Source organism: Hoplias malabaricus, chromosome 6 (genome assembly GCF_029633855.1).
Source record: "Hoplias malabaricus isolate fHopMal1 chromosome 6, fHopMal1.hap1, whole genome shotgun sequence".
NCBI lineage: Eukaryota > Metazoa > Chordata > Actinopteri > Characiformes > Erythrinidae > Hoplias > Hoplias malabaricus.
In genome coordinates this window covers 25,982,733-25,990,901 of record NC_089805.1, presented here as the reverse complement: position 1 = coordinate 25,990,901, position 8,169 = coordinate 25,982,733, and positions in this window count along the sequence as shown.

Below are 8,169 nucleotides of genomic sequence, written 5' to 3'. Positions count from 1 at the left end.
CTTACCAGGAAACAAAACAAAGCTTGAAAACAAGAATCGGGGCAGGAGCGTGACAGTTGGTAGGAACTCTAGATGCCAATTAATGGGCAAAAGAACTGAAAATTTCTGTTTGTTTTTTTAAAATACTATTTTCCTTTAAAAGCTGTGTATTTATTTATGTCATTTTAAGTAATGGTCAGCCATGACTCCATTCTGCTATGAAGAGAAGCTATTTATTACTCCCTCTAATACTCTTGCTTTTTGGAAGTTACCACATTGGCTGGATTGAAATAACAACACCATCAATATTCCAGTGGCGGAACCAAAAAAACTCCCCGGAATTGTGGAAGTAACACAACAAAATGACCAGACCTAGCATTTGTGATGACAAAAAAAAAAAAAAAAATATATATATATATATATATATATATATATATATAAATATAATAAAGCAGCATTTCCTTTGCTTACAGTGTACAGCAACATTCCCACAAACCCCAAACCCTTTTTGACACATTTGTCTTTAAGAGTGTGCTCTGAAAATGAAAGGACATCTCCCAGTGTGACAGCTCTCGGAGCTGGCTTTATTTCAGCCACTGTCTGTCGTAAGTATACACTCAGTGCTAACCTCTGGAACCAATAACCTTTGTGTGAGTGCCCCCTGGGAGTTCCACTGATAGTGTTTCAAGATATCATGGCCATGGCTTTCTAGCCCTGCCAGCATAAAAAGTTTAATGAACCCCCATTAATTGTATCAGTGTCATCTTGGTGGGAACTGTTAACCCAATTGATCTCGCCTCTGATCACATTTCACTAATAGCAGACTCACAGCCACAGTGAGGCCTTGCTGATTAGAGACAGACTCTGTGGGGCCTAACTAATTGGGAAAATTATGGGTTACACTGTCTGGCTTTCCCTCCATCTCTCTCTCTTTCTCGTGCCGATCAACATTGAGCTTTGCATGGCAAGTTGTTGCCATCAATCAGATATGAATTTAAGACAATCCATGCAAATGAAACATACGGAGGCAAAATGAACAACTGGCAAATCAGTGCCAGACGGTGCTGGTGTATTAGCAGAAAGAGGTTGTTCTTTTTCATGGTGTCATCATGTATATAAATACAACCTGCTCATTCAGTGAGTTTTTGGGAGGCATCAAACCTGGTGACAAATGAGCCAAATATTAGAACTGCTGACTGAAACAAAACTCTACCTCATGTGCAATCCAACTTGAACAACAAAAACCCTTTGGAGGTGACCAAAGTTTCAAACCAGCTTGTCCAGTAAGCAGAAGAGGTGGCCTCACAGGATTATGGCGAATATAAAAACAGACAAGCTGGAGTATAATAAGGAGCGTCTGCTTATCACCCCAGGCCTCCAGGCTCCGCACACTAAGACCTTTTCGGACACTAAAATCTTTGTAAGCTCTGAATCACAGGGATTTGGCCCTTGCAGACCTAAGCCTCAGCTGATATGGTCTCTCCGTGCTGGGGAAAAGCAGACCTGCCGACGTTAAAGGTCCTGTAAACAAATACGTTGGAAATAAAGCTCTGAGCAGCAGATTAGGTAATGAGGATTAAAGGGCTTTCCTGCCTGTTTGTCTTGATAATTGTGTTCAGAGGTCATTAAGCACGTACAGTGCCTTCCCACTGTTCAATATCTTTCACCTAGGATGTCCTTTCCCTACCATTTCATAGACAGCCCATAGACAAAGAGAGAGAGAAAGAGAGGAGGTAGAGAATAGAGACAGGCAGATACATAGACAGAGAGAGAGTGAGAGAGAGAAGGCAGAGTGGAGAGAGAAAGAGTGACAAACATATATATAGAAAAAAGAAAGAGCAGAAGGGAACAGAAGAGAAATAGAAAGACATAATATATAGAGAAAAACAGAGTCAGATAGACAGACCGATGAGACAGGGAGTCAGACACTGGGATGGAGAGACAGGCAGAGAGACACAGAGAGTAAGACACAGGGACAGACAGAGAAAGAGTGTAAGATTAATAGACTCTTCATACAGTCCAATGGTACACCCTTTCAATGGAAGCTAATGGAGCCTGTAGTTATTCTATGTCATTTTGGATTCCTCTGGGTCCATTCATCACAAAATGATGACAGATGCAGTTTTAAACTCATGTCAGAAAAACAAAATGGAACCTGGAGAAATCATGAAGATCCAAGCTTTGTTTCTGACAGCAACAACACAGGAACCAACATTTCTGGAAAAGAAGAAGAAACACCTTTATTGATCCCCTTAGGGAAATTACTTTTCTGCATTTGACCCATCTGTGTTAGTAAACACACAATCACAATAGTTTGTGAGCAATTCTTCACAAACGCTAGAAGCAGTGAACACACACAACCGGAGCTGGGGACTGCCAAATACCTTGGCGCCTGGGGAGCAGTTTGAGGGTTAGGTGCTAGCCGTGAATGAATTTTTCCTTGCTGTTCACGGGAATTGAACCAACAACCCTCCAGCTCATTTCTTTAACCTCAGTCTAGATTTCAGAACATAGCTGTGACAATTTGCTTGCGTTAGCCATTAGAGTATTACAGAGGTCAGAAACTTTTGTTGAATGATTAGTTCTTCAATACAAACTCCAACACATTTTAAAGACAAGGCATGGAGCTCCACCACTCCAGAGAACAGTACCACTGTTCACAGACGAGCCCTGGTGTTTTAGACCTCTCTAGGCCACCACTGACTTGGAACATGGTAAATTAAGTTTTAAGTTTTAAGTTTTAAGTTTTACAGCTGTTCCAGGGTGTGCCCCCTTTTGTTTCATGGTTTTATGGAAATTACGCAAACTGGGTGTGCACAATTGAACATCTGTAATGAAGGAACTTTAAAGTGGCAGTCTGGAAGTTTTTGGATTTGTTTGGATTTAAAGACCTTTCTGGTGAGATCTATAATTGCACAGTGGAAGAGTATTTATAAAAGGTGCGTGGTGGTGTGGTCTTTTTTCAAAGCAGATGGATCTGATGTGTATTCAGAGAGACCTCAGTCAATAGGAAATGCCATCAAAGGATATAAAACGTTTATATAATTAAGACCCCCTCCCTGGATCACCACCTTAAAGTGGTGGAGGGGTTTGTGTGTCTGCGTGAGCCTAGGAGGTATGTTGTTGGGGGCAATAGACCCTGGTAGGGTCTCCCAAAGCAAATTGTTCTTAGGTGATGGGCCAGACAAAGAGTGATCCATAAAGACCCAGATGAAGAGAACAGCAGAGACACAGCTTCCCTTGCTCGGAGTAGGGTTACTGGGGCCCCACCCTGGAGCCAGGCCTGGGGGAGGGGCTCCATGGCGAGCACCTGGTGGTCTGACTTTTACTCATGAGGTCTGGCTGGGCTCAGCCCAAAGGAGCAACATAGGTCCACTCTCCCATGGGCCCACCTCCTGTGGGAGAGGTAGTCATCTGGGTCTGGTGCATTGTGGATCGGGTGGCAACCGAGTGTGTGGGCCTTACAGTTCTGATCCTCAGTTACTGAAACTAGCTCCTGGAACATGGAACGTAACCTCTCTGGTCAGAAAAGAGCCTGAGCTGGTGCGCGAGGTTGAGGGTACTGGCTAGATATAGTTGGGCTCACCTCGACACACAGTATGGGAACCAATCTCCTTTAGAGGGGCTGGATGCTCTTTCACTCTGGAGTTGCCCAGGGTGAGAGGTGTAAGGCAGGAGGGGGCTTACTCATAGCCCCCCGGCTTAGCACCTGTACGTTGGGGTCTACCTTTACACCTTTGGATTGGGGAAAGGGCTCTGGCAGTTGTTTGTGCTTATCCACCGAACAGCAGTTTGGAGTACCAGGCTTTCTTGGGGACCCTAGAGGGGGTGCTGGAGAGTACTCATTCTGGGGACTCCATTGTTCTGCTGGGAGACTTCAACGCTCATGTGGGTAATGACAGTGAGACCTGGAGGGGCGTGATTGTGAGGAACAGCCCCACTGATCTGAACCAGAGTGGTGTTCAGTTATTGGATTTCTGTGCCCATCACAGTTACCCTGTGCCGTATTTTGATGATCGACTTTACAGTCATATCATTGGATCTGCGGCCATATGTTCTGGACGCTCAGATGAAGAGAGGTGCTGAGCTGTCAACTGATCACCACCTAGTGCGAATTGAGTGCGAATAGGCCATGTTCCAGACATCCATTGTTGAGGCGGCTGAACGGAGCTGTGGCTACAAGGTTGCCTGTGCCTGTCGGGGTGGCAATCCCCACACTTGGTGGTGGACACCCCAGCTGAGGGAGGCTGTCTAGCTGAAGTAAGAGTCCTATCGAGCCTGGTTGGCTCAGGAGACTCCGGAGGCAGCTGACAGGTACCAAAGAGCCAAGCGGCTCGCGGCTTCAGCTGTCGCTGAGGCAAAAACTCTGGTGTGGGAGGAGTTCGGTGAGGACATGGAAAACGACTTTCGGTCGGCTCCGAGAAGATTCTGGCAAACCATCAGGCGACTCAGGAGGGGAAAATAGTTTTCCACCAACACTATATATGGTGGGGGCAGGGAGTTGTTGACCTTCCAATTAATCTTCTCAATCCCACCAGCACGTCTTCCACAGATGAAGTAGAGTTTGGGGATCCTGTGGAGGGCTCGTCTATCACTGGGGCTGAGGTGGCTAAGGTAGTAGGAAATCTCCTTGGCAGTAGGGCCCCAGGGTGGATGAGGTTCGCCCTGGGTTCCTTAAGGCTCTGGATGTTGTAGGGCTGTCCTGGCTGACACGTCTTTGCAACATCGCATGGACATCGGGGGCAGTGCCTCTGGACTGGCAGACTGGGGTAGTGGTTCCCCTTTTTAAGAAGGGGGATCGGAGGGTGTTTTCCAACTATAGGGGGATCACACTCCTCAGCCTCCCCGGTAAGGTCTATGCGGGGGTACTGGAGAAGAGAGTCCAACTGACAGTTGAACCTCAGATCTAGGAGGGGCAATGCAGATTCCACCCCAGTCGTGGAACACAGGACCAGCTCTTTACCCTCACTAGGCTCCTGGAGGGTGCGTGGGAGTTTGCTCAACCAGTCTACATGTGTTTTGTGGATCTGGAGAAGGCATTCGACTGTGTCCATCGAGATAATCTGTGGGGGGTGCTCTGGGAGTATGGGCTACTGGGCTCTTTGCTACGAGCCATCCAGTCCATGTATAAACAGAGCAGGAGTCTGGTTCATATGACTGGCAGTAAGTCCGACTGGTTTCCAGTCAGAGTTGGACTCCGTCACCGGTTTTGTTCATAATTTTTATGGACAGAATTTCTCACCGTAGCCAAGTGGCAGAAGGTTCAGTGGTCTCAGGATTCCACGTATGCTTTTTGTTTATGATGTGGTCTTGTTGGCTTCATCGAGCTGGGACCTCCAGCTCTTGCGGGACCAGTTTGCATCCGAGTGTGAAGCGGTAGGGATGAGGATCAGCACCTCCAAGTCCGAGTCCATGGTACTCAGTCAGAAAAGGGTGGAGTCCTCTCTCCAGGTTGGAAGTGAGATCCTGTCTCATGTGGAGGAGTTTAAATACCTCAGGGTCTTGTTCACGAGTGAGGGAAAGATGGAGCAGGAGATTGAAGGGAGAATGCGGGCTCTGTACCGGTCCGTTGTGGTGAAGAGAGAGCTGAGCAGAAAAGCAAACCTCTCGATTTACCGTTCAATCTACGTCCCAACCCTCACCTATAGTCACGAGCTTTGGGTAGTGACCAAAACAATGAGATTGCAGGTACAAGTCGCTGAAATGAGTTTTCTCCGCAGGGTGTCTGGACTTTCCCTTAGAGACAGGGTTAGGAGCTCGGACATCCAGGAGAGACTCGGATTGGAGTCACTGCTCCTCCACGTCGAGAGGAGCCAGTTGAGGTGGTTCGGGCATCTGGTCCGGATGCCTCCTGGATGCCTTCCTGTTGAGGTGTCCAGTGGGGAGGAGGCTCTGGGGAAGACCAAGAACACGCTGGAGAGACTACATGTCTCGAGTGGCCTGGGAACGCCTCTGTATAACCCCGGAGGAGCTGGAATTAGTGGCTGGGGAGATGGTGGTCTGGGTTTCTTTACTCTGACTGCTTCCCCCGTGACCCGGACTCGGATAAGTGGTGGAAAATGGATGGATGGATGGATGGATGGATGGATGGATATATACTTAAGACCATATAACATTATTTTCAAGAAAATAAATACAGAGAATTAAACAAACAACAGCAAAATTGAACGCATAAATTTATTGAAATTACTACCATAACTGGCAATAGCAAAACAAACCTTTTATATGTAACAAACTTAACCACCGTGTCCAGTATGTGCCAAATATTGTCTACAACATGCAAACATCACTAGCCATCGATAAACGCTGTTAGGGCTCTCTATTTGCTCTTCCCAGTCTGACTATTGCACATCCCAGAGACCTGCATTCAAACGCTGTCTTGCCTCAAACTGGAAGACGCAAACAACAGGCATGAACAATGTAAACAAAAGTGGTGCAGGCAACATACCGACCTCAGCTATGGGGCTAACAGCACACGGCACTGACCGTATGAGTCAAAGCTAAGGGTGGTGGATTGTGTTGTTGTTTTAACTCCACAATTATAAATTAATGCTATTCTAAGTATTATATTAATGTTATATAAATCACTATATAAATATATATTATAATGTAATATTAATCATTTGCGTTCTTCACCACAAACAAACAAACGTTATTTATTGTTTGCAGCTGGTTAGCCTATACCCAATCACTGTATACAGCATCTGCACAGTCAGGAATATATTCTGGTGGTCATAAGGTTTGTGTTTACAAAATGACAGCAATAGCATTCGAAATTGTTTGAGAATTGTGATTCATTGATTTCAAATATGAGGCAAAAAAAAAAGCATTAGCAAGCTAGTTTGCAATATCTTCTTACCTCTATATCAAGAATATTGCCAACTCAGCCTCCCTTTCAGAATTCTTTCAGATCACAGCCCTCTCACAATGGTCTGTGTGGTGGTGTTTACAGACTGTGTCCCAGCCAACTGAGGCTCAAATCACAGCACCAACTGAGCCTCATAACTCTGAGCTCAAATCAATTTAAAGAGCTTTGGAGTGTTTTCAGCTTTGTTTGGACTGGATAATGTCCAACCTCAGTGCTCAACCCAAACCTACTGTGGGCTACTTGGCTTGTGATTTTTTTTCCTCACCTCTGTTTTCAGAGCATGACATCATCAATCAGTGAGCTACCACAGCGCCCCCTTCCCATGGCTCTCTTAAATGCACATGAATCCGCATGATTTTTGCTATGTACCATCAAAACAGACACAGAACAGACATTTGATACAACAGACACTAAAAATACTACCCACATGTTGAGATACAGTACACATTTTTAATATCGCTGAATATGATGTTCCATTATACTACCCAAACCTAGGATTACTGGCAATAAAGCATTGTTGGTGACGTGTATTCAGTGTGGATGACATGTATAATAATGTAACATGGAATATAAAAGTAGTGTCAGAATGAAGATGATGTTTAAGGTGTGTTTTAGGAGACATGTAATGACAGATCTGTATTGTTTCAGGAGGAATAAAAAACTGTAAAATCAATATGTATTAATCTATGTCAAAGCTGTACACTTCCAAGTTCACAGAATGCTCTGTAATTGAATCTGGTTTAAATTAGTATACAACAAAGCAGTGCTTCTGTTGTAGAGCTGGATTTCCTCCTAATAAGGGCATGATTCCATCCTACTGCAGATGTACTTTCAGGTCTGAAACCCATAAAACTCCTCACAGTCACTTGGAGTAGGGCTTAAACCCACAACCCCAGGACCCCACAGACACTGTCTGCTGTGCCACTGGTTCATTTGTGATTATTTGTATATTTATATTACAAAATGAATGCTTGGGCATTTAGAAAATGCCAAAAAAAAAAAACACTTCAAAAATAAATAAAAAATAAAAAAATAACAATAATAAACAGTAATAAATACACTGTCTAATCTGTGAAATACACAAAATTATTGAAATAAAACAAAAAAATGTTATGGTCATTATGGTCAATGAATATGAGGCCTGATATAAAGATGCCATATAATCTTGTTATATGTAGTGTTGTAAGAACATAATAAGGTATTATATCATATCATGTATTCCAATCAATGGCTTATAAATCTAAAATGAATAAAGGATTTATAGTAAGTGTTAGTGCAAGTTTTCATTTCCAGCCTTCCACCCTCTGAAATGGTCCTCTTGC